The sequence below is a fragment of the Dermacentor albipictus genome, chromosome 2 (genome assembly GCF_038994185.2).
Source record: "Dermacentor albipictus isolate Rhodes 1998 colony chromosome 2, USDA_Dalb.pri_finalv2, whole genome shotgun sequence".
Classification (NCBI taxonomy): domain Eukaryota; kingdom Metazoa; phylum Arthropoda; class Arachnida; order Ixodida; family Ixodidae; genus Dermacentor; species Dermacentor albipictus.
Window position 1 is genome coordinate 197937706 of NC_091822.1, and position 27590 is coordinate 197965295.

General features: G+C 48.5%; 1 protein-coding gene across 4 annotated transcripts in view; it reads left to right on the plus strand.

Moving 5' to 3' along the window:
- Window positions 1-27590, plus strand: part of LOC135904510 (carboxypeptidase D-like) — a 175136-nt gene that overhangs the window by 91114 nt on the left and 56432 nt on the right. The window lies entirely within an intron of this gene.

A 27590-nucleotide genomic window follows, 5' to 3' on the forward strand; every position in this document is an offset into this window, starting at 1 on the left:
GAGTGTCAGGATGTACCAAGTAATGCTAAATAAGAATTTATGATTAAAACAGCCCAAATAAATTACCATATGAATGAACACCCAGACAACGTAGTTACAAAACACACAGCAGTTACGACGCACAAGAAAAAAGCACGAGTATCGTGTGATTAGCATGCTATATAGATGGAACACTTGAATTGTACAATTGTTAGATTTATAGATGCGAAGTGAAGTTCTGGAGGGTGGTTATATAAAACTCTATTGATACTTTGGGTTAACTTATTTGCTAAAATTATATAAACTTCGCATTGCGAAAAACTTTCGATGCTGGGAGATATTCTCACTTGCAGAGCTCCCGCTGCTTAGATAAACTTTATATTATGACTGCGGAATTCATGCACTCAGCTATAACATCAAAAATAGAGGTGGCAACAATTTTCGCACTGCGCCATAGGAAAGGGGAGGCTGCCCACGTGGTAAGACTGTGAAGTCTGCGATTACGACAATAGTTGTGCATTCTAAATGCGCGAAATTAACGGCAAGAAGGAGGGCAGAATTCTACACCATGCCGTAGAAGGGCAGTCGTTCTCGGAAAAATGTAACAGGGAAGAAAGTAACAAAAATCCCAGGCTATCGCTTAGTGCCAGGTTACGTAAGCCGTGGTGTTCATCCTTGGCCAATCCTTGACATTGTCAGAGACCCCTTTTGTTCCTCAGAAGACAGAGTCCACCCATTTGAATTCACATTGTGTTCCGCAATACCTGCTTATCAGGGCTGCTAGCGGGCTCCTTTTGCGGGCGTCTGACAAAACCTTTTGCCCTTCCATCGCAGACCGAAGCGCGCTACAAAAAGTTGGAAAGAGCCGTTGGGACGGACGAAGGAGCGAGGCTCGCTGCGACCAGGCTCTGTGTGGCGCGTCCCTTCTGCCTGTACCGTTTGGTCATTCAAGGCGCCTCCAGTGGCTGGGATCCCGTGCCGGAAGTGACGTAGGCATAACGCAACTTGAAAATAACGGTGCTGCGCGGGACGTGCGTGATTAACCTCTGTTTTTTTTTTACAAACAACCCTCAAGTCGAAGCAGTCGCTCCCGTGTGTTGCGCACCTGTGTGTTACCGTGGTCTTCGGATGTTGCAGGCGGCGATGAAGAGTTGATTCAGGGGCACATCTCATCTGCGGTGCGTTTGTATACTGAAGGCACCTGGTCACGAAATATTTACCAAGAATCACAGACGGGCGTTGACAATCTATAGGCTCACTTATGCAGCCACTTTGAATAGAGATAAAACAAGAATAGGAAATGCAGGGAGACCAAACAGACGAACTTCCCTTTTGCTACCCTACGCAGCGGGTAAGGGAAATGGGGAGTAGAAAGAGGAACAGTTGGAATACTGCGTGCACGCAAGAGGAAGCTTGCAACTATAATCGAATACTCAGGCCGGTACACTTGAAGACCTGCCATCAGTGCTCAAGCATGCATATTGTTACGGTGCAGTTGGACGGGACCGTGCGCGCAGGAAGGAGACGAAGAGGACGCAGTCGACTGTCTCCTGGAGCAGCGACCTGCGTACCAGCCTGAGCGATTAGCTTTTCCCCGTGTAAATAGATGTAAATACATTTGTGCATCGCGCTTCCTCTTCGTAACAATACCTTCTTTTTTTTCGCCAGCGATGGGTGTGGCCATGGTTCCAGCGTTCAATTCGACTCGGAAAATGATCTGGAGTGAGTCCAGCCGTTTTAACCTCGTCTCTCTCTCGAGAGGGGCGTCGTACCGAGTGGAGCCGCTCGACGGGCGTTCGGTTGTCGTCGAGTCCCGAAGCGAACCCCGGGTCTCTGAGGGACGCCGTTGCGGAGGGATTCGGGATAATTTGGGCCGCCAGTGGTTCTCTATAACGTGCACGTAAGCCTAATTACACGGGCGTTCTTGCATTCCGTCCTCGTTGGAAGGCGGCCGCCCTGAACTGGAGACGACCCCGTGACCTCCAGAGCTAAGCAGCAAAACGCCATAGCTGCAGTGAGAATGCTCCAATTTCGGTGGGGGCGGATGCACAATTAAGCGCGCTTGTACTGAAATTTGGGTCAATCAAGAAAGAAACAAAGAGAAAACATTTGCGGCGGCAGACGAAAGAGAGAGAAAATTTTTGATTATCAGAAAAGTGGAGGGGTTGGCCGGAGTCGGCGCAGACAAGAGCACACAGCAACAGGGCGCAATGGTAAGCGCACGAGCTGGGGCTGTGTAGAGCGACACACGATGTCGCTGTGCTCGACGGTAACGCCGAGGCTTTATACGTGTCAGCTAAAACCCTCTAATGTCACATCACACATAGCGCAGTACGTGCTTCGAGTATCGGGGCCTTCTTTAGCAGAATGACTTTTCGGTAATGTCAGGTTTATTAGTTACCTGCAGTTCTGTTAATTTTTTTTTACATATACACAAATAAGCAGCCTTGGCCAGACGTTAAAAAACTTCCGACGTTACGACAAGCTGATGCAGGAATTTCAAGCTGATGTCGCCAGCCATCTTTTGTTAGTACACGTCCTTTCTATCGTGCCAAGTTTCCGTCGATTAAATATTTACTGGGAGACTGAAAAAATCCAGTGTAATTTAATGCTTATTGTCAGTGTTCTTTTTTCCTACCATGCCCAATGCACACCGGTGTACGGTATATGTCAGATACCATCGACACATATATTGCCTCACGTATCTCTGAACAGCCGAAGGGGCTGCATGGCAACCCACATTATATTACACTAATAGCGTCTTGTCCAGAACTTGAGAACGGTGCAAAAAATAAATAAACATACCACTGCTAAAAAAAAAAAGTTTCGTTCACATCTGTCAGGATTCCGCGCAGAAATCGAAAGCCTCTTCTTCACAAAACTTTCTATTATGTCGTGGTCAATATCTACGCTTTTATTTGTGCAATGGGGCGAATAATAACTTTTTCAGAAATGAAGACTTCGAATACAATTTGTAGCCCATACTAGGCTATTTTCCAACTCTTCCTGTTCAAGTAAGGCGCACAAACGATCAATGCAGCTCGCCCTCAATTGGCCATCGATACATAGTCGGCACTAGCCGTGCGTTCCAACCTCGTAACCGGATCCAGGGGGGTCGTCCATCATCAGCGTAGAAGAAGACGACAACGAGCGGAACAGATTCGGCGAACGTTGGACGCTGTGCCAACGCACGCAGCTCGTGTAACGCGCCCGTCCGCACAGGCACGGAAGCCGTGCGAATCGCCTCTACGCATTCACGCTGCCGGTATTTGCGAGATCACCCACTGTTCGCAGCCTCCGCGCAGCTTTTGAAGCTCGCCGAATAACGGCGATGGGATGGGCCGGTCCGCACGTCGGCTGAAATGCACACCGTAACCACGGGAAGCGTCACTGTCGTGGGTATTTTTCTTGCAGCACATACATTTAAACACAAGTTCCGTTCTTCGAGAATTATTCCCTGCCGTCGTGGCTATGGGTCTCATCTGCTGAGCACGAGGGTTCGATTACCGGTCGCAGTGGCCGAATTGTGAAGACGCCCGTGTGCATTGATTTCGGTGCACGTTAGAAAAGCCAGATGCTCAAAAACAATCCGGGGACCGTCACTACGGCATCCATCCATCGTAGCCCCAGCGTTGCTTTTGTCGTGTAAAACACCGCCAACGAAGTTATCAAACAGTCATTCTTGTTGTTTTTAGGTGTCTTCTCCTACAACATTAACAATGGTGCCACGACGTGTAAGCGCCAATCCATACAAAAATAGTCTCTCAGCGGCCCAGAGTGGCCCGTAAACACACCAACACCAGACGTGTTAGTGTATACGTAAATAACGAGCTAATGACCTACATATGCTAAACTGAAGCGATCAAGAGCCATGTGCAGCATTATAATATGCAGAAAGTATCGTATGGGAAGCAAACTATGACAGGTCATGACTGCGCAATAGACTTCATCCCTTTGTGCTCTAAAAAAAAAAACACAAAAGAACAAAAAACAAAACAAAACAAAATAACGCTGCGCGTGCCCCTTGTCTGTCCAGGATAAGATTACCTTTCACATAATACAGGGACGAAGAGGAGGCACTCAAGTAATCCAAGAATAAGCACTTCGCGCACCACACGCACAAACAGCTAAGACTGGTAGCTGCTGGGATGAGTCCACGACACAAACACACGCACAGTAAAACGTGGAACGTACAAATAACGTCCTCATTAACCCCACAGTTGTGTACTTCATCAAAGTGTAGCCCCGAAGGACGATGAAACAACCCGACTGGACATCACAGATTGTGCCGACGCATATACCTTTGTGCAGAGTGTACAAATGTACGCGTGCAAGCACTGCAGTGCATTACGCGTAACACTACAACAATGCTTCGCCAAGCGCTCGCCGTACAGCTGCACGGGTCGACAACGCCGGGCGTACTCGTTTCTATATAATTAATCTCAATCTCGCGAGACATGGATTTTGCGCGGGATCGCACACGCCCGACTCCCCTTGCGTCACACGACGCGCGTCGTACATGGCGCCGACACATGCTGAGCACGCGCCGGCTGCCAGTCGGCATAAAAGGCAACGTCGCGGCTACGAATTGAGACCGCGCCGGCAAACAATCCTCGCGGGGGCAAGGTTAACGCGAGAACCTTAGCGCGAACCGGTAGCGCCATTCCTGGCAGCCCATGAAATTTGCAATTACTCATTCTCTTGGGGCCGCTCCTTACAATTCTGTCCACCTCCCATTCAAAAGATATATGTGCTGCTCTGCATGAAAGAAATACATAGAAAGAAATCATAGATGGAGACATGCTGAATTTATTTGTTTCTTATGTAGGCAGAACGCTTCGAGAAGTTTTAGAAAATCTGGCGGGCTTTCTCGCCTCCAGGATAATAAAATACGCAACCTTAACAATAAAAATGCTTTCTCAAGAAAGCTTGGAAGCCAAAGAGAAATCCTTTAATGAACTGTTTCGCAACTTCCGTATTTCTTTTGCATATTTCGCGAAGTCTAAAAGGATGGACGGAGAACAAAAACAAAGTCGTAAAGAAGGCTCGATGAATGTAACAGAAGAGACAACTTCCTTCAACTCCTTCAAAGTCGTTTCCGGGGCACTTAAGCTAACTGGCAGCACCGAGAGACAACTGAACATTTCTAAGTTCTTTTGGAGGGCTGACACACACACACACAGTCACTCGTGTGTCTTCACAATTAAGCCACTTCCACCTATATCGTTGATGGTCCGTATCGGAATGCCTGCAGTTCATGGTCTCCCACAAGGTGCTCTTCGCACATTGCGCAATTTTGCGTCTTTAAATTTCTTCAACTTTCCCTTGATACTGATATATGAACGATGCCATGTCTAGCGTTTAGTATGGTTCTCAAAGATACAGTTGTTGGCCTTCCACGTGTTTGCGTGAACAGACTCTTAGTAATATCGACCTTTCTCTTCATCATTCCCCGCCTACGTTGCAGAGGAGCCTGCATAAACGTTCGGTCTGTCATCTCCTATTCTCTCTCTCTCTCTCTCTCTCTCTGTGCGTGTCAGTTGCCGAACAGATTAACATCTCTTTTCGTGAAAGATGATAAAGTTTGTTTTTCCCAGGCTCTATTATTCATTCACTATTAGACTACTTGCGTGCAGGAACGACGGCCATGGCCCTATATTTTTGCTATATATATGCTTTCCCAGCAGGATGGAATTACACACAATGAGCGTTGGGAACACTCCCTCCAGCAATAGTCACGAGGCGTTTAGTAGGCCATTTATCTCGCATACATTGTAGGTGTGCATGCCTTGTATTGACACTACATGGTGGTGCTTAACTGAGCATCACCATCGCATTTCTGCGCATTTCGCAGACCTGTTTACATTTGCGCAAGAGAGTATACTATGCAATAGCCGTCCCTGAACGCAGCATGTTCAAAAGAAAGTTGGAGAAAGAGAGAAAACAAGAGGCAAAAGGCAGGGAGGTTAACCAGATTAAGTGCCCGGTTGTCTACTTTACACAGGGAGATGGGGTAAGGGCAGGAAAGGTGAGAACACAAAAGAAGATGAAAAAAAAAGAAGGCTGCATCAGTTTCCACACAGCATAGCTTTTTGATCAGTTCCGTTTCTTTTAAAAGCACACAATACTTGCGGACAAGCTTCTGTAGCAATGAAGGGAAAGCTACGGAGGCAAAGCGCGCACAAGTGAGAGTGCTTCAGAAAAGAGTCCCTGTTTTAATCCACGTTAGTTTAGCTAAGGAAGAGAAAAAATTGTAAACACTTTAATAGCTGCAGTAAAGTCAGAACACACCGCTGGGTGTAAAGGTTTACTTATTTTGCAGCTTTTCCCTTCCGCGTCTGGGCAAACGCGAAACCGTCGCACGTGGAAGCTGCGTCTATTCAGCGTCTACTCCGAGCATCGAAAAGCACTGTCAAGCGCTGTCGGACTACTTGGCGCCGTAACACGTGTGCAGCAGCCACGCCCCCGTAGCTTTCCCTTCATTTGCACAGAAAGTTGTCCGCGAGTGTAGCTCACGAGGGTTGCAATGTGGGCTTGTTGGTAACGCATACTGAATAGGTAGGTGTACGGTCGCTCGATTAAAAGACAGGACAAAAGAAAACACAGTGGCGCACAGCGCGATTAAAAGACACGACAAAAGAATACACACAGGGACACACGCAGCGCTAAGTTATAGAGCTGCGTGTGTACCCGTGCATCTTCTTTTGTCCTGCCTTTTAATCGAGCGACCGTACATTTCTATGCGTGCCCCTATGTGTATTTTTTTGAGTTGTCTTTTAATCGCGGTACCGTATACCTATTCAAGATGCGAGTATAGCGTCTTTAAAGCAGTCCGGGCCGACTGCGGCTGGGACCAGGGTGCGTTCAATGTTTGCTTCGTGTTTAACTTGAGTTTGTGGTACTCATTTGTGTAATCAATCAATCAATCAATCAATCAATCAATCAATCAATCAATCAATCAATCAATCAATCAATCAATCAATCAATCAATCAATCAATCAATCGAGTGGGGGGGGGAGCCTATACCCTCCAAAGCCTTCAATTATGTTTCGAATCATCCACTGCCCGCCAACGTCACCGGTCGAGTGAGAAACGCACGTGCGCCAAGACAACCCGATCCGTTGAATAGCGCGTCGGAAGGACGGCTGTTTTGTCTGCCGGAACCTGTTGAAAGTTTTTTTGATGCAGACGTTGGTACGACTATGTAGCAAGTACATTGGTGCGGCTGGATAGCATGGTACTTGTTCGCAATGCATGCACTTCGGACTTCACCACATACTCGAGTCAATCGCGCGCGGCGCCCCACTGGCCAAGAATGGCGGCATTGCCCTCCCTCCCTCCTTGTGCGCTCAATATCGCCGGGGGAATCGTCGCCAGTCGTCCTTCTGGGTCAAAGGAGACGCGGCCTTCGTCGGCGGCCCATTCACGGCCCGGATTCCAGCGCCGCGGGCGTGCACTCGCCGTCGGCGCGGTTTCCGCGCGGTGCGGACAGCCAGGGCGGCCCGCGCGATCGGCCACCGGCGCTCATTATTAACAGTCTCGCGTCGCGCGCCCAACAGTGCTCCTCCTCTCTCGGCACGAGGACTGTTGCGCTACACACGGGTGTCTTTCTTTCTTTCTTTCTTTCTTTCTTTCTTTCTTTCTTTCTTTCTTTCTTTCTTTCTTTCTTTCTTTCTTTCTTTCTTTCTTTCTTTCTTTCTTTCTTTCTTTGCGTTGTGTGGTTCCAGCGCAAAAAAGCCACAATCAGTTCTGAACAACGAACGTGAACAGCCTGCGTGCGTTCGCGCGGCGCAGTTCCGGCTGCGCGAAAATCCAAGGCCTGCCTACTGACGCATGCTTTCCCTTCGTGGTGTGCTGCACTGCAAATGAATTACGTTGTTAAACAAGGTAGCTCGTGAAAGCGGTTCGGGACAAAGATTGATAGTGCTTTCCAGTGACCGAACGGGAGCCCTAAGGGCTCCACCATACCCACAGGGAATGCGCCGGTATCAGTAGTGCCGGTGATGTTGGCGCCGGACTCTCCAGCCTGCTCTTCGGACACACTGGAGGGTCCGTATTCGCCCTCTGGAAACCGCCACCAAACGAGACCAAGACATCGCGTTGTCACTGCTTCTGCTCAGTGCCTCGTCCTGAAGCGAACTTGAGATGTTTTTTTTTTATTATTTTAGTGCCACGCTGGAAAGGCAAGATGTCACGCTGTAGTGACGGCGAAGCAGGGTATATTTAAGAAAAGTTGTGGGTAAGGAAACTAACAATTTTTCTGAGGGGACGGGAAGTTGAACTTGTGCCCCCTAAGCAAACGCACACCCTAGCGACAACGATGGCGGCCAGCACAATCTGTGGTCGTAGAGTGCAGCCCCCCCCCCCCCCCCCCCCCACCAGCACGATGAACATCCCTGTATGAAGATGGAGAGTTTGCCACTCTGCACTGTTTGCCACCATGGTTTGCCACCCTGCACTGGAGTACAGGGTGGCAAATAGCGATTGGAAAGAGAGCAGACATGTGACCACAGCTACACAGGCAGGTGCCCTTTCTTGGTGCAAAAAGTGCATGGATTCTGGCCGTGCTCCAACAAATAGAGATGAGTTGTCAAAGCTCTATAGGCTTTCCTCGTAGACAGTGAAGTTCTCTGTGAGCAGTAATTATGTGTCTTTAATTTTCTCTATGTTTCCATGACATGTTCGTGCTTGCGCTATTATTGTCCTCTTATATAACCTTTTCCCCTTTTCCCTGTTTCTCTCCCTAATATATGGACTTTCTTCGATAGCGTCTTATAATTTCGTTATAGACTTGATTCTACAGTGTTTTGTAATTTCATTACCGTTTCCTTTCTTCCCTGTTGCTTTCCTTAGTTATGATTTAGGGATAGCCGGCACTTTCAGTGGCCGAACTTCCTGCGCTTCATATGCAATAAAGAAGAGAAGCTGGATATGCACAGCATTAATGTAAGAGATTTAGTGTTTTTGTAAGCTGTCATGCGAAGGTAACTAATATTTATTAAAACGAAATTGCTTACTATCCTCTGAGCGAGCCACAATGCCGGTCGTCGATTAGCACGGAAACGACGAGCATCGCTTGGATTGTTCTTGGCCTACAACGAACACCCTCTCCGTTTATTAAAAAGAATTATCTAATATCCAGACTTTTCAACATTCATACATTTTTTCCTAAACTAAACCGTGTTGGGTCTAGCTTGCCATCATACATTTATTATGTTGCAATTATGGGATGTATATAACTCTACAGAAGAAGCCGATCGAGATATAGGAAACAATGTACCTGCAGTGAGCGCTGTCAACACTAACTTTAATGCTTCTGCTATAGCCGCGCACAATACGTGAGTTTCTTCTTTTTTCTTTGCTCAAGCAGGAGCTTCTCTCTTTTTTTAGCATGCCTGTGGGCTGCCTCCTGCAGGGAGGCTTTCGAATTAAGAAATACATATTCCTTAAGCATTCGCCATTTATTTGACACACTGAAGGGCTCGCAATATACGGAATCAGTTCTGAAGCTTAACCTTTGTTCAAGAAATCCTTAACCTCCGAACCTGAAAAAAGAGAAGGAAACAAACTGAAGCTCAAAAAAGAGTAAGAAAAGTGACACTGTCATCGAAACCCAAGGCCAAGTCATCACGAAACTCCATTGTTTGTTTGGTTGCAACAGCCGCGTGCGAAGAGCGTCGGAGAGAACGACGGCCGCCAACATCCGCTTCGCAACGCGGGCTACCCCGATCGAGCTGCGGCCCGCCCGAGGCGCGAACGGGGTCTCGAATGGCGCGGCGCCGCATAAACCCGAACAGACAGGCGCTGGCAGGCTGGTGATCGCGGATGCTGCACCGCGACGTACGCGCGGATCCGGTGGCGAAGTGGCGGCTTCCCGTGCTGTGCTTGGAGAGCGTACACAGAGGGCGGAAGAAAATATATTCTTGTAGCGTGGTGTGATTATACACGCCGAAGGTAACTTCCGGGCAGCAATTAAATCTGTACGCACAGCTTAGCTAGTTGGACCAGTGTGTTTCTTATCAAGTGACTGTTGCCTTCCTCAGAGGAAAAGACACTGAGAAACTGAATGACAGTGGTTGCATGACTCTCTAATGTGATTCAATAGAGAGAAAGAGAGAAAGGGCAAAGGATGAACTGGGGGAGGGGTGGCTGCCTTTAACTGTTTTGTCTATATATACCAGTCAGAGCGCGCTAGATTAGAGACTGTGTAGAAGTTGTTTGTTTGAACACTTTATTGCTCCTTGTGGATTAGAAAAAGATTTGTGTGTCTGACGCTGTAGAAGTTCGCTCCTTATTTCTTTATGCTTCTTGTTTAAGAAAGAGGAATCAAGAAAAATCCATGTTGTTTCGTAACGTGCAACTCGCCATGCCAGAGAGAGACAGAGAGACAAAAGGGAACACAGGGTGGTTAGCCAGTGTAAGTAGGAGCTGGCTACCCTGTGCTGAAAAAAGGGGCAAAGGGAGTAAAACGTGAAAGGTGAAAAACGTAATGCTATGCGCTGCAACTTTCAAATTCTGTCGCACGATTCACAAGCCCTTATTAAGAACTTGAGCAGAGCCCTTAAAGCCTTAAGCGCCGAAACCTGTCTGGACCAGTATAGAACTTTTTCCTCTGTGAAGGGGCGATCGTCCAATTTTTTCGAGCTCGCTCCCGAGCACTTTTCTTGACACATTATAACGGGCACAGTAACAGAGGAGGTGCTCGATCGTCTCCTCGCATGCCGCAGGTGTTGCAAGTAGGGCTGTCGGCCATTCCAACGCGGAAGGAATAGGCGTTCGTGAATGCCACGCCGAGCCACAGGCGGCACAGAAGTGTTGCTTCCGCTCGTGGTAACCCTGGTGGAAGACGGTGTTGCAGACGTGGATCCAATCTGTGGATACGTGCGTTGGTGAATTCACTGGTGTTCCACTGAGTCTGCGTAAGCTCGCGTGCCAGGGAGCGAAGCCTTGTGGCTGCATCTGCTCTCGACAGTTGTATAGGTATAATATGGGCACCATCGTGGGTCGATCGGGCAGCGTCGTCCGCACTGTGATTTCCCGAAATTCCGTGATGACCCGATATCCCCTGGTAGATAACGTTGTGCCCCGTAGCACCGAACTAGAAGAACAGAAATGGGCAGTCCACCGGGCCCGCGATGCGGCCGAGAGGCTATAGGCCTTTCGGTCCCGACATGGGAGCGGCCCGCTTCGGGCCAGGAATCTAGCGCGACCTGAAGGGACCTGAATAAAGTTTTTCATTCTATACCATACCACACCTAGTCGATTGCGTGTTGGTGAAGTAGTCGAATGTCTGCGTCTAATGGTACGTTAAGTACGTGGTTGAGAAGGGACAGCGGACACTGGAGAACTGCCTTCGAGTCACAAAAGACGGACCATGACTGTGATGATTTGCGACCAATAAACTACAGAGCAGCGCGGATAGCTGCGTGTTCTGCAGCTGTCGATGATGTAATGTCAGACGTCTTGAATTAGATGATGACATATTTCGCGGGAATAACCACTGCTCAAGATGAACTATTGGAGGAGACAGAACAATCCGTGTAAACGTGGATGCGTTCTCTGCGCTTCTCATGCAGGGCTGAACGCACTGTTTGTTTGAGAACTAGAGATCACATCTCCGTTTTCTTTTTGATGCCGAGAATGACAAGAAGAGCCTGGAGCGGATGGAGGCACCATGCCGCATGCGCCACGCCATGCCATGCTAGTACTCGCCCATAGGCATGCCCTAACGAATATTTCGCGACTCCTGTCAGGGCAAAAAACACACACACACCAAAGAGTACAGTGAGAGGCGACATGTCAAGCAACATGTTAAGTAAACACCAAGTCGCCCAAAAGTTTTTCTCCTGTCACGGACGAAGCTCATCGTCATTTGTCAAGGGTTCAAGTCACCCACCGTTGACGTATACGCAGGTCTGCATTCCTCCTTGCATGTCTCGAGGTGGACGTGGGACTTCTGGAATAGTCCTAATGTATACACTGTACGTTATGTTTTCAGGCTTTTGTGCGTTTGCGCAGCAAGCTCTCGATGGAAACACCGTCGACACGGACACAAGGGAGACGATAGTCACTGCTGATGTATGCCTGTTCACAGGGGTGCTGAAGAGGCAAGCTCGGTGACCGAGAAAATGACGCAGAGCTATGAAACTTTCGGCTGTCCGGCGTACCCACTAAGAAGTTCTACTCGCTCGCTACGCATCTTTCGACGAGTGTTCGTGGACGTTACTCAAAAAGCGAGGCAGTTCTGGCGCACTGTGGTCGCCATAGGTGTGTCGCTACACTGCAGTGCGGCACTATCTCAGCGCCAAATTATTGCCGTGTTTGTTCGTTTCCTTTCGTGCCTTGTTTAAGGAAGAGAAAATAGACCCGGAGGAAGGTCTCGTGCTAAAGCGGGCGGTCACTGAATAACGAATAACCTCAAGACATTCGGAAATATTCGCAGCTGGCACAATGCCTTTCATAACGAGGACACATTCTCTAAGCTTCGTTATAGCCTCCTGCGTTTTAACTTCCCGGAATTTTGGTCAAATCGATATTTCCAACTAAGCTGCGCTCATTTTGTAACATTTACGAAACTTGGCAATCCTTATAACGCCACTGAGCACGTGCTGGTGGGCGAGTTGGTTATGCATGATTACAACGAAGGCGCCAAATAAAACAACGGACGAAGGAAGGGGTCACGAGACGCCATTCTTCACCATTCTTCGAAAAATCGATTGTATTTCCATTTCTGGCTGGCGCTTGAAAGTATTGCTTCCCGTGGTTTCCAATAAAGGGACATTACATAGGCAGACATCAATTATCATGACAACAATCATAACAAGGTAATCACATCTCATCGAAAATTATCAGTCGCTGTAATAACCCAGCCACCGTGAAGACCTCAAATGTGATTTCATTGAGAGGGTCCGGGCACACGTCGTCAGCGTTCAAATTTTTGCTCGCCTATTTGACCGAACGCTTCTGTATCTAAAAATGTTGAAGAACATTTATTGCAGAAATATTTTCGAATACGCGTTTGTGCTGTAAGTGCGTTAGCCAAGAGCATGTCACGAATAAAACTAAACAGATTAGTAAGCTCGATCATGCTGTTTAAGGTCTCTTTGACGTTCGGTTCCAGGTCTAGCATTATCCTCAGTAGAGATTTGTACGCCATTTCTTAAAAGTGGGCTATGCTCGACGAACAGCCGCTTTTAGTGCTACCATTGTACAAGGATAAATATTTGTTGCAATTTCTTTTCCATTCGAAGAGCAAATTAGCGATGGTCCAAAGTTCCAGGAATAATATTTCTTTGATTGGTCTCTGCAAGTTTTCAGTAAAAAAAAATTACTTGTGTCAGAACTTTAAAAATGGCGATTTCATTCTTACGAACAAATATTCTCCATGAGGAAATATTATAAAATATTGCACAGAACGAAAAATAAGACAAGGCGATAACGTTTGAGCCCTTGCATGTGCGTATTCGTCGCGCGAAATATAGTCTGCAGACGTCGACCATTAAAACATACATGTAGAAAGAACTGGATTGTCGCATGTTCTGAAAGAAAAGTTCAAAAGTGAAATAATCAATACTGTGAAAACTAAAGCTACTTCTCAACCTGTCAGCATCTCCCTTAAACTGTCGGAGGCCTAAACGGCCAAATAAATCTAGCGTGTAAGATCGGCCTTTGTGGGAAAGACGTCCTTCTCCTCTCTATCGCTCTTTTCTCTTCGCGCACATAGCCACTGCCTGAAATCTGTCGTCGCTCGTTCCCTTATTCGTTTGCTAGACGATTGCTGTCAGTGACCGATTTGGCCATCTCTAGGAAACAAGATCCGATCGCTGGCGAGATGAAGGTAGCTATATATAGAGACCATCACGGGCACGAAACGTTATGACGTCACATGCCGGTTAAATTCAATCTTCCAGCATTTACAAGTAGCAGGCAAAGTAAGAAAACAGCAAGTTGCTTGACCTCAAAAGAAAACTGAGATTCCAAAGAAGGGTATTCCCCTGACCATTCGTGAGATTGTGGGTTTGGGGGTGGGGGCGCAGCCTGCAAAATAAATAAACAGGTGGGCAGCCACCTTCATTCTTATGGAATTGCACTGCGTTCGTTTTACATCTCTTGGCACCATTTCCACTCGGGCACCGGCAGCTTCGTCGACGTCTTTGTACCGAGCTGTTTTGTCGGCTGATAATTAAAGCGGTTTCTCGGGCGTCTTCGAGTCGGGACGGCCCGCCTTGGTTTTCCTCGGAGGCCGACGTTAAAACCGGGCGCTGTGACGGGGGGAAGCGAGCGCGCACCTAGCTTCATTTTTTCCCCCTGTCTTGGGCGGGAAACGAGCGACGCTAATGACCGCCTGCTGGAAGACGCGCCCGAAAGAGAAGCTGCCCGACGAGCTGCCGCAAGGCACGAGCGAACGACAACTGCCGCACGCGTGCCGGACATCCGCTGCAGCAATGCTGGCGGTTGCGTACGTCGAACACGTGAGCGAAATGACCATCCCGTCCTGCGCATACGACTACGTAGTTGTACCACCAACACCTCCAACAAATTTCCAGCAGATTCCAGCAGGTTCCCAGCACAATCTCTTTGTTACTTCCTAACTTGGACCGCTGGGTACGTGCGACTATATTCATGGACAGGCCCCAAGAGTGGATACGTGCGATTGTGACGCGATGGGCAGGAAAGGCTTAATTAGAAGCCCTAAATGCACTTAGAAATGTGTCGTGCTTTCCCTGTGCTCCGCCGCACACTTCTCACTCTTCCCTCGGCGAGCATGACGTCCTTCGTCCTGGTGACGCCGAGAGCGAGCAGGCGACGAGGCCGTGCCGGCCGTCTGCAGTTGCTGCTACGTCGCCAACTCGAGGAACTTTGCGCTTTCGTGCGACTTACATTCCGACGCTGCACTGGATCGGCGTGCTTCTCCCGTCGTCCGACGAATCGAGACATCGACGCACGTGCTTTTGCCGCTTCGACTCGTGCGCTGTAAGGCGCCAGACCCATTGCAGCCATACGAAGTCCCAAAGCGTGACAAATGGCTTTCTACAACTTATGACATGGCACTAAATACGTGCGATTTCGGCAAATAATTACAGTAATATATAAGCTAGATGAAAGCGTGCGTTTTTCACACTTTACATGGATTTGGGGAAAACATACCCCTTTAGAAGAATACCCATATATATTGTGCCGAGGAAAGCATATGTCGCCTTGAAAAAGACAAGTGAACTTGTTGGTTCCAGGTTTTACCTTGTTCTCGTTTTGCTTATCGTACAGGAATTTTGTTATTTAACCAGTACTATTGTTATTTTGCACAGGGTGTTTCGCATGTCAACCGACATAACGATGTGAAATGGTTCAAGATCTATAGCTTGAAGTGCAACCGCGAACCAATGATGTGCGGTCAGTGGCGCTGCGCATGGCAAGCGGCAAACACCGGCGCACATAACCTTGTGCATCTACGTCACTTACGTGCGCGTGTCCCACGTAGCAACAACTCTCATCTACAGCGTCGTCGTTTGCCGGCAGCGAGTGGACATGAGCGTGGTATTATTATTTTCGTGAAAACAATCGAACAGTATTATTTCCGTGAAAACTTTCTTAAACGCTTCCACGCTTGTTGAACGAAAATTTGAGCAGAAAAATAAAATTTTGCTGGTGATCGAACACACGTCGAAGGACCAAAGGCGGGTATTTTGAATGCGGCTAACTCGGGTTACACGCAAGCGAAGCGGCCCAACCGTCCTACGCGCGCAGCGTCGTCGACGGCCTCGAACGGTTCGCCACTTCTGCGCACTCGCGTGTTCTCGCCTTTTGGCGCCGAGATTCCGATCTCCCGCTCGCCAGAGCTCGGAAGCCTCCCTCTTATATTCTGCTTCCTTGAGCTAAGCTTGCTTGAAAAATTCTTTTAGTCTTTTTAAACAAAAGGAAAGAAAACTGAAAAAGAATGCCGACGCTGCATAACAGCCCCCAGATACAGGCGTTAAAAGAAATCTTGCCATAGTACATCATTGCATATTCAAAATATAATATTAGAGAACTGTGTGCGGGGATTGACCAGAGGCATCTGCGTGCGGCCTGTCCGAAGGCCGACGAGTACGCGACGCGAGGAAATTGGAAGGTGTCGCCGTACTGTCCTTGCGGGACGTCCTTAACGCTTTACGTTTCCGACTGTCTACTGAGGAGAGTTGAAAAATAAATAAAAGTAAGTGCACACTAGGCAATGCCTTAAGACTGCTACTTAGTCATTCTGCTCCATTTCCAGTTTCTCCCTTTATGTCGCCTCTCTCAATGTCAGCATTATGTATTTCTTCATTCGCTCGCCTCCTGTGCCGAATCTGAGGAGCGACCGGGAAGCCTTGCAATGTTACGACGTAATTTACAGGAAGTCGATTCGGCGGCGTATACGAGAAACTTTGTCGACGTAACAGCACCGCCTGAACTGCCTACAGATTGCGGATACCCGTGCGCCAGGCTCCGGAGACTCCTGCAGGGCAGAGGTCGACTCTCGAGGGAGTCGAGTCAGAACTATTATCGTACGTTTTCAACGGTGCCCAGCCGTGGAGAGGTTTTAAGTCGGGTCGCCCCTGCGCGGCAGCTGCAGTGCAGGCTGCGATTCTATTCATTGCGCGTCCGTCGGTCACAAAACGCATATGGTGGGCCGGCGGGGCTTGATTTTTGCTCAGATAGCCAAGGACTATGTCGCCGTGTCGAAACAATTGCGAAGGCGAACGCGATTCATTCAGAATGCTGGACGAGCGTCCACCGCTATGCGTCTTATCAAACAGGAAGAGTTGGTCTCGCGTCTCCCGCGGCTAAACGAAGAACAGGCAGCCGGCCGTGTGCGCACGTGTGCTCCAAATGCACGTTCAAGGCTTCATTGCCGTGTTTTTTCTTTCTTTTTTTTTTACGGCGAAGTTCTATACATCTACCGTCCAAGGAAATTTTCGTGTCGTTGGTGTGGTAAGCGAAAAACTCTCCATACGTGGGCCGATCCCCCGAACATAGTGCGATGCCGGGCCGACCCGCGGCGGAGGTGCACTTCGCCATTAAGGGGCCCACATACACAGCTTCGCTGGTCATCCTTCTCCACAGAGTGGAAGGGCACTGAGTTTTTTTTTTCTACTAAACATATTTTTCTCACCAGTTCGCCATGCTTGCACGCACTTTTCGTTGAATCGCTCTTGCCGCGTAAAAAGGAGACGAGGCAGCAAAGCATATCTGATTTGCAAAATAGGAAAGCGTTTATGCATGCACGTGGCTGTGGTGTTTGTCGTAAGTTTGAGACGTTGCGCAAGCAGTATGCAGCGAAATATTCCATATGTTTGGTTAAGATACGCTAACACTTAACACCTAACACATACGCATCGGCATAAATTGGGATGAATGTATGTATGGCGTTCCTTTAGAAATGACGCTTTCAAAGATGTTCTTGGAAATATCGAACATGAGAAGCAGCGTTCTCGTCTCCTTAAGACGGCATGTTCCTCTCCCTACTTTGAATTTATCTTCGTTCTTTCTTTTCAGATTATTGAGCTTACTTCTTTATTGCTGTTATTGGGATATCTGGATTTTAGCTTATTTCATTATCGCTCAAGTTATGACTTCTCTCCACAAGGCTCTTGTGTCTGGCAGAGCTCGCAAAACTATGCCTTCCGGCACAGTTATTCCTTGCTTCAACGAAAATGTATGTCACTCCTCCACGGTGCCCTTACCATGCTAGCTGAGCCCTTCGCTAAGCGCGTGCCAGTATTACTACGGTCAGTCCAGTGCGCTCACTTGTTTTACCAGGGACTAACAGAAGGCGCGCGTTGGCCGAGGTGGTAGCGAAGGACAACTACGACAGTAGTCGGCGTGGGCACTACAAGACGGTTGTGACCGGTTAGAACCAGTTGGAACCAGTTGGAACAGTGACAGTTGACACAGAACATATTGGTCGGTGCTGCAACAGCTGGAAGCTATCTGACATCATGACGCCTGCTTCACCACCACCGCCGGTCGGCCCGGCATTGCCCTATCTCCGGTATCGGCCCACGTATGGGGAGTTTTTTTGCTTACCACGCCAACGACACGAAAATTTCTTTGGACGGTAGAGGTATACAGCTTCGCTGTAAAACACATCACACGCTGAGTACGAGAACTATACAAAAGAAAGTCGAATCTGTACATAGTGCTCGCGGCTTATGTCACTTCACCCCTCCATCCCTTCCCCTTCGACTTTCACTTCCCTTTACCTTATTTGTAGTGCACTTAAATTAACAACTAGCTTTCCCTATGATTTCGTTGGCTTCATTAAATGTTGGCTTCATACATGGTCGAACGCACCCAGTGGTATCTTCGAGTCTCATCAGTCGCAACTTGTGCGCCAGGTACCTTGTTTCAGACAACAAAAGATCATAAGCTAGTTTTTCTTTTCCTTTTCTTCTTACACCATTCTATGTGGTACATAAATGAACAGCAGTCACAATCACAGACGTTGAGCCGACTGAAATTCCACTAGCAGTTATGACGTTTTCTCGCTAGTGAGAACCTCCCATCCATGGAAGAACGGCCATTCCGGCTGAACCGCCGAAACAATGCTCACAGAAACAACGCCACGTGACCCACGAAGCGCAAGAAGCCAACGACGGCGAAATGCGCGCCCGGAGAACAATGCTCTTCGCGTCTCATAAATACTCCAGCAAGCCACACAAAGGCTGCGAAGGGGAAGGCATGCGAGAACCTGCTGCATCAACAAGAAAGTGCTCAATCACAAACACGGCATCCCATGCGCAAGGTCCTTTCACGGCGGCCACCTAGCGGAGTAGAACACGAAGACAAACTGCCAGTGCTTTCAGCGATACCGCCGAGTCATTGAACACCGGATGGTCAGAGCGCGGTCGGTTACACGTCGCTCGCTGCGAATGATCGTTTGTTATGACGTAGTCGCGGATAGGCGGAGGGTCCCGCCGGCGAATTTCCCTTGTGCGCGTCGCGAGGAGATCCTTGACACGACTCCGCGCGGCGGGGGCCGTCTATCGGAAGACCCGCCGCGGCAGCGCCGTCGCAGCGCGCTTCGACAGAAGCACTGAACGGCAACGACCCAACATGTGTCGTGCAGGCAGTGCTTGAGTGTTGCGTTACGTTCGTGTAAGGTGTTGCGCAGTGAACACATTAATTCTGAACTACGGCTGTCCTTTGTGCAGGAGCCAAGTGCAAACGCTTTACACAACGGTTTAAAGTGCAAAGTGCACAGTTCGGGTTATCTGAAGTGCCGTAAACGTTCCCACCTGAGGACGAATTATTAACGTAGAGATAATTTATGCCTAGGCCGTCTGCGACTTGGAACGAATAAACCACGAAGTGTTTCAGCAGCTGCAGCTTCAGAGTTGCGTTTTCGATGCGTTTTCTTTCATAGCGAAGCTGCATACAGCTTGGGTTCCATGCCTTTTTTGTTCTCCGTGAACAAAATGAATGGCTCATACCCACGTAAGCACTCATGCTCTCGCATGCAAGTAAAAATGCAACGGATCATAGCCTCGTAAAGCACAGGCTACGAGGACTCAGCAAAGTGAAGCGAACAGTGCTTAAATTCTTTCTAATCACACATACAACATACAGAACGGCATATAGAAAACTACCATCATCAATGGCTCATAGCCCCGTGAGCAATGGCTCATACCCCCGAAAGCAAGCAAAATATTCAATGACTCGTAGTACTCTAAGGTTCAAGGCTACTCACTTTGCGTGAATTAGCTACGATGGCACTATACCCTGTTTTCGCTGTCGGTGATTTCAATGTGGATGTGTCGGTACCGAAAAGGGAGCGGTTTACGCGTTCCGTGTTGCAGACATATCTCTTGCGATGCCATACCGATCTGGCCCAACTGTCCACCCAGCGGCGTACGTGCATCGATTTGACATCATCAAAGAATGTGATTGCAGTTGCGAGTGAAATAATGACCACCGATCAAGACAATAAATGAGTGTGCGTACCTTTCGTCACGATGACCACCTATCAAGACAATAAATAAGTTCGTGCCTTTGTTTAAAATTATGTGCGACCTCCATGTCGTGTGCTAAACAGCTTCGCTGCTCAACCACCTTCACAGAGTGGAATGACTCATTATTTTTCTATATTCCGCGGCAAGCGTTCTTTTCTTTATTATTAATAAATGTGTGCGCATGAGAGATTGGTATCAGGGCTGATGCTGGCCATTCCTTCTCGCCTGGCCAAACAGTACAAAGGTGGCTCAACAAACAAGCTAGCCAACTAAAATGAATTATAAAATAAAATGTGAATACAAGTCGGAACATCCTCACGCATTGTTCACAAAAAACTATTAGCACATTGTACATCACAACGTGTACAATTCACACGCCAGCTTGTAACTAAGGAAAAAAAAAGTTAAATAAAAATAAGTTTCGAGTGCATTCACGGCTAGTTCACATCCAGTTCAACTAAGCATAGTTTACAATACCGCGTACAAGGAACACCACAGTGTATGTTTCAAGTAGCATATTTAGCCATAATTACTATAAGATAACTAAGTTGTGAAAAACGCTTTCTTCTTAAGTCTGACTTTCAGTAGTTCCCACGCGACCAAATGAGTCCTTACCAGTGGCCAAATCGACTGCTTCGTAAGCTAGTTTTCCCGCGAGGAAACCTGCCCTGTACTCATGTGAACGTAGTCATTTTTGCAAGCAGTGTGTACAAGCGCAGTTTGCTCGTTCAGTTGTGACACGGAAAGCGCAGGCGTGTCTCCCGTGATGAAACCGCGCGCGAGAGAGAAGCCCCAGCATGTGGAGATGTGGCACAGCGCCTTCATTTGAACAATGGCCAGTGCTGCCATTAGTTTGGCAAATGTGTAGAGTATTGAAGCACGCTTGCGAAGTGTCAAGTAGGTGTATTGAATGATAACAACGTGCAACAGAAATTGAGTGCACACTTGAGGAGACATGGCACTGCGAAACTCGCCACAGACTCGGACTCCCGCATTGCTGTCACATTTACGACACTTTAATGAGGGCTTTGGTGAAGTGCTGCAACGTAAGGAGCGGGTACGTCCGCTTCGAATGGATAACATATTAGAGCAGAGCTTTCTTCGCCTAATTCCACGGAGCTGAGTGTGGTTCGTCAGTTTACGGCCTCTACCATCACAGGCACGTGAGCCGCGCTCCAGGACCAACAGTGTAGCGCCTGTGAGCGCATCTTTGTTCTGCGTAATCAAATAATAAATCATGAATAAAACCTGCACGTATTACACTAGTTCACAGGTGAATCTAAAGTACACATATCTCTTAGTGGAGTAGCGCACTAAATTCAACGTCTTTCTTGATATTTTATTTATATTATCTTACAATGCTGCTGAGTACAGTGGGAGTCGTTGCAGAGTGGGTAGCGAACGATGATTACGTCATGACAAGTCTCTCAAACAGAGAGCAGTAGAGAAAACCAAAAACAAGGAAAGCACATCATGATTTCATGTATACAAATATGTATACATAGAAAGAAGGACAAGAACGCGTACAATGACGGATCAGCTGGTAACAAATTTTTCAGCATGTTCTATATATTCTGCTTCAACTGTGCGTTGGTCATTCATTCCACTCTATTATCGTTCGTAGGAAGAAAGAATACTGAAGCAGATTATTTTTGGCCAAAATGGAACTACTGAAAGACTATAGCGCTTTCTAGTAGCATAACCTGTAGAAAGATGCATATTGTTAGATGCTTCACTTTATGGGTGATCTTAAACATAAAGGGTAATCGAGCAATTTTATTCCTCTCCGAGGTGTGTTTTAGACCAGCTTTTGCCAGCAATCCCGCAACCAATACTCTGCCACAGCGATTAAAAATAAATCTCGCCGCTTTATTTTGAACTCTTTCTAATATGTTGATGTTAATTTGAGTAAAAGGGTCCCGAATAATCTTAGCGTAATCAAGAATGGGCAAAGTAAATGTCTCGTATGCCGTAAGCTTGTTTCATGTAATGTAGCTTCGACATTTCCTGGTTAGTGATTTGGCTTATGTGATTTTTCCCACGCAGGTTATTGCAAATAGGAAGACCTAGGTATTTGTAACGCTCGACGCGTGATAGTATGTTTACATCCAGTATGTAGTCAAATAACAGGGCACGCGCCTTATTTGTTACAGACACGAAAACACTTTTCTTGTAGTTTACTGACATTTGTCATTTGTGGCACCGCTGAAACATTTGATGAAATTCTTTGGTTAGTTGAAGTTGAGCCTCAGTTGAGTTTATAACACACAGTCACCAGCGTGAAGTCTGATTTTAACATTATGTCCATCAACAATGTCGTTTATGTACAGAAGGAACAACAACAGTCTTAACACGGAACCTTGGGCAACACCTGAGACAACTGGAAGCAAATCTGAAGAGACCTTGCTAAAAATGACATATTGATACCTAGATGCTAAGTAAGACTGAATCCAATCACAAATCATACTGTTCTTTAACATGCACGATGGTTTAAGAAGTAGTTTTGAGTGTGAAAGCTTATCAAACACCTTGGCAAATCCATAAATGTAGCGTCGACTCGACAACGATTATTTATAGCTAAGGCGAATTCATGAATTATAAGAAGAAATTACGTAAGAAGGCGTTAATTTTCGGTGAACCGCACTTTACACGCTATCAGGTGGCTGTGTAGAAAAAAGTATGCAGATCCCACGCACTGTGGGAATCGATGTAAGAGAAGCTTTCAGTGCTGTTTGTTTTGGTTGACGATAATTAGCGGTGATGTTGATGGCGAACGTTGAATTTCTTCAATGTTTTGTCCAACACTAGAGTGGCGAGTTGATGTTAAACGTTACCTTGCGTGCACCACTGTTGTTTGTCTGCGTAGTACACAAAGCGCAAAGAGAGATGTGCTTGCTTGAGGCGTTGTTTTGCGCCACATTTCCTAACCTCTGAGAGGGTTGAACGTTGTCATTGCCTCACACGGCACATCGCATCATGGCAGGAGCATTAAACTTGAATTCGATTATGGGGCTGTACGTGCCAAAGCCACAATCGGATTATGAGGCAGGCCGTAGTGGCGCACTCCGGATTTTGGCACCGTGGTGTTCTTTGACATGTCCCTAAATCAAAGTGTGCGAGCGTTTTTCACTACGCCCCCGTCGACATGTGGCTGCCTTGGTCGGGATCAAATCCGCGACCTCGAGCAATGCCATAGCCGCAATGCAATCGCAGCGGGCGCATAAGCGTTGATTTGACATGCGACCGCTTCCGTGGTCCTGCGCTGCGCTTTAATTAATGCTGCTCTGCTTCTGCACGCCTGCATAAGTTGTCCGCCAGATATATTTGCGTGGTTTTATTTTTCAGAGATAGCAGAAACGCACTGTGCCGTGCTTTGAATTTAAGTGTACCCAGCGTCTGCTTGCCTACTCACGTCACCTCTCTTCCCATCGTTGGTTGAAACCAATTAACCTGGCGGATGTTTCGCCCCTTTTCGGGCTATATTTTTAGACAAGCTGCAAACGTTTAATTGAACTTGTCTCGACTGGTCTTTCTTCTCGTTGGCCGGAATTCATCTGCTGACGTCAGTGAAGGCTGTTACGGACTTTGCACCGCTGCACCACGATTACGGCTTTGTGGTCCCGTAGCGCTCGTCACCCGTTTCGTGACAGAGCGTTGGTAGCGAAGACTCCGAGCCAGGCGTCGATGAGAATAACGAAAGGGTTTTTATACATTATATACAGGTCATTGTACAGGACAAGATCGGATCGGCACTGGGGCCGAGAGCTCACACAAACGCGACTTCCCGCACGGCGACGTCCGGCGAAAACGCGTGACACATCTCACCCCAGTCGGGAGCGACACTGTCTCCCGGTGGGTCGGCGGATCCTGTTTTTCAGGCAGCGCGTCGCTGCTTTTATAATCCCCGAGGAACCATTGTCACTCAAACGGCCCAATACAAAGTCAGCACACGACGGTCGTCCGAGGGGTCCAACCAGCGACCGCGCTGGCCACCCGGTTCAAAGTTCGCGCGCGCGGAGACCTCCATGCAAAAGGAGGTGCGGCGCCGGGCTGTCTGGCACACGCTGACGCGTCTAAACACGTCGCCTGCCGATGCTTCTCCCGCAGGACACCGCTGCCTGACGGCTCAGCACCTTGACTTGTGAAGGGAGAATTAGGGCGCTCGCAGGATAGATTCTGCATCTTGCAGATTCGGAATCCGGGCTTGTGGTAATGGCACAACAGCATCCCCGCCCTCAGATAAGGCGCCGGGAAGACGAGCTGCCTCCACGTGGCTCGGATGCCGGGCGCGCACGTTCGTCAGGCTCGTCCAAGTTCACGTCCAGTGTCGGGATGCCAGGTAACTTCACGTGCCCAGGTCCGACTCGCCAGGACAGGAGCTCTGCTCACCGCGTCGTCGCCAAGGCACCTTGACCAGCTCCGCTCGGGTCGTTCCTAAGACCTTGCTTCTCGCCACTGGTCCCGCTTGGTCGTTCTGCAGCTTGCAAAACCGACCGGCAAAAGGCAACACCCAACACGAACAAGTGCCCTCTGTCTCCCGTCAAACACCAGACAAGGCCATAATCCAAATCAACCTAACTAAATCGCTATCCCCTTTTGCTCCCGCTGCAACAAGAGGCAGGTGTACGATCTAGCACACAAGGCTCAAACAATCAGTTTTCAAATTAACAACACACCATAATAGAAACAATTAATAATCAGCAATAATAATGACAAATAGAATGGTCCCCTTGAAATCACTTGGACCGAAAACATACTTCTGAGGAAGCAAATGAGGTCATTCATTTTTCCCGGCGATATTTTCGCGGAATCCGAAGCTGCTTATATTTGCGACCCTGCTTATCCGTGTAGCGGCGGTACAATAAGCCAGATTCCTTGCCAAATGAAACCCTCCTTTTTTTCACTCCCCGTTTGACGCTCTTCCTCAGATCGGCTAGTGAACAATCTTCCTGTTGCTCGCGAATCCGAGTTTCCCTTTCAACTGCAGCCTGCTCCTGCCAGCTGGCGGAAACCGGAGCGAGTGTGGAGCCCGCGTCGCCTAATTGCGGCGTCGCGTCTGTATCGCGGCTAGCACTGCACGCGTCACTCCCACTCACTTCCAGGACCCGCTCGTCTAGGCCAGCCTCCGAGCTCTGCCTCTCCCGTGACTGCTCGCCACTCAAGTTACCTGGATCAGTCCGTGTGCCGCACCGCCTTTCGCTCACCGACGCTAAGTCAAGTTCCCTCGACAGCGGGCGCGCTTTGGATCGCGTGGGGGCCATGTACGCCACGTCGGCAAAGAATGATTTGCCCTGATCCCTCAGCAGCTGCTCCGAGCTATTTGAGAAGAGGTAGGAAAATTGCTCCGGGAGGGCGGCTGACACAGCGGCTTCGGTGTTAAGTTTCCCAAACTCTCCTTCAATGATAACCGTTGCGATCGGTAAACAGACACTCTCCTTCTCGGCCACTTGCCGTATCCTAACGCGCTCTCCCGTAAAATCACTCGAGGAGACGAAAGACGGGTGAACAACGTCCATAGTTGCTGCAGAGTCCCGCAGTGCTCGGCACTTCTTGCCGTTTACCTTAATTTCCTGCACATAGGGCTCCAATAGACGTATGTTTTTGTGAGTTTCCTGTATCGTTGCAAAAGCAATTCTCTCTGGGCAGCTTGCAGCGATGTGCCCTTGCTTTTTGCAATTGTAGCAGGTTAACGGTTTCCGTTTTTCAAAAGAACGCGTCATTTCGTTTCGCTGTTTCGGACCATCGTCATCATTCTGAGATGCATTCTGTCCTTCCCTTACAGTTTCTTTGGTAAGGGATTCGTCGTCCCGAAACTCGCGACGCGTGATTTGCTTCCGTTCGTCGGGCTTCCCGGAAAACCAATCTCTCCTATCAGATTTTTCTACGCGCACTGCGTTGCTGTGCAAGCTGCGGCGGGTGTAATACTCTTCCGCTAACTCTGCTGCCTTGTTTAGCTTAACCTCCTTTAGCCTATCTTGCAGCCAGAGCCGGACATCCTCATCAATGCAACGGTAGAACTGCTCCAACGCGATGCATTCGACAATTTTGTCGCGGTCGTCGTAAACCTCTTCTCCCTTCAGCCATTCCACCAGGTCGGCTTTTAGACGAAACGCAAAGTCAACATTCGACTCCTTGCCCTTTTTTGCATACCGGAACCTCTGCCGGAAAGCTTCGGGCGACAATTTGTACTTCCGCAGTAGCGCTTCCTTCACATCACTGTAGCTCTCAAACGCCTCTTTCGATAAGCAAGTTATTACGTCTGATGCCTCCCCAGGAAGCAAGGCTAACAGATTCTGTGCCCAAAGGGATCGCTCAATGCTATTCCGTTCGCACACGTGCTCAAATTTCACGAGGTATTTGGCCATATCCTCTCCGACGACAAAGGGTGGAAGTTGATCGCGTATTCTTGGAACGTTAGAAGTGAGACTAGGCGCCGGCGAGTTATTTCGGATCTCCAACTCTTTCATTTTAAGCTCGTGCTCACGTCGCTCCCTCTCTCTCCTTTCCTCCTTTTCCTCCTCGCGAAGTTCCTTTTCTCTCCTTTCCTGCTCGCAACGTTCCTTCTCCTCCCTTTCCCGACGTTCATTTTCTTTCCTTTCCTGCTCGCAACGTTCCTTCTCCTCCCTTTCCCGACGTTCATTGATATCCGCCCAGGCCTCAGCGGCTTCCTCAGCCGTTACGTCCCCAGTCCTCATGACCTCAAGGATCGCATTCTTTCTTTTGGTTGAGCCCAACTCAATGCCCAACTCCTCACAAATTTCGAGAAGTTCCTTCACCTTGTACTTATCCATCGTTCACACTGTCCTCCTGCTGTTTACCCTTTTTGAATATACCTGCCGTACGCTACTATAACACTACTAGTAAGACATATGCAAGTATTTCACACACTGCCCTGTTTACCCCCTCAGCATCCCCTGGTTTTCAAAACACTCTTACTAGGCTTGAAACACACAAGGTTATCACAATGCAACACCAAATCCTTCCCTAAGCTACTATAACCTGTGTCAGAGAAAGTCTGGTGTTTGAGGTAAACTTCAGGCACTCACCGCGCCGAGGTAGCTGATGCCGGTCAATCCCGTAGCTGCCATCCAGTGTTACGGACTTTGCACCGCTGCACCACGATTACGGCTTTGTGGTCCCGTAGCGCTCGTCACCCGTTTCGTGACAGAGCGTTGGTAGCGAAGACTCCGAGCCAGGCGTCGATGAGAATAACGAAAGGGTTTTTATACATTATATACAGGTCATTGTACAGGACAAGATCGGATCGGCACTGGGGCCGAGAGCTCACACAAACGCGACTTCCCGCACGGCGACGTCCGGCGAAAACGCGTGACACATCTCACCCCAGTCGGGAGCGACACTGTCTCCCGGTGGGTCGGCGGATCCTGTTTTTCAGGCAGCGCGTCGCTGCTTTTATAATCCCCGAGGAACCATTGTCACTCAAACGGCCCAATACAAAGTCAGCACACGACGGTCGTCCGAGGGGTCCAACCAGCGACCGCGCTGGCCACCCGGTTCAAAGTTCGCGCGCGCGGAGACCTCCATGCAAAAGGAGGTGCGGCGCCGGGCTGTCTGGCACACGCTGACGCGTCTAAACACGTCGCCTGCCGATGCTTCTCCCGCAGGACACCGCTGCCTGAC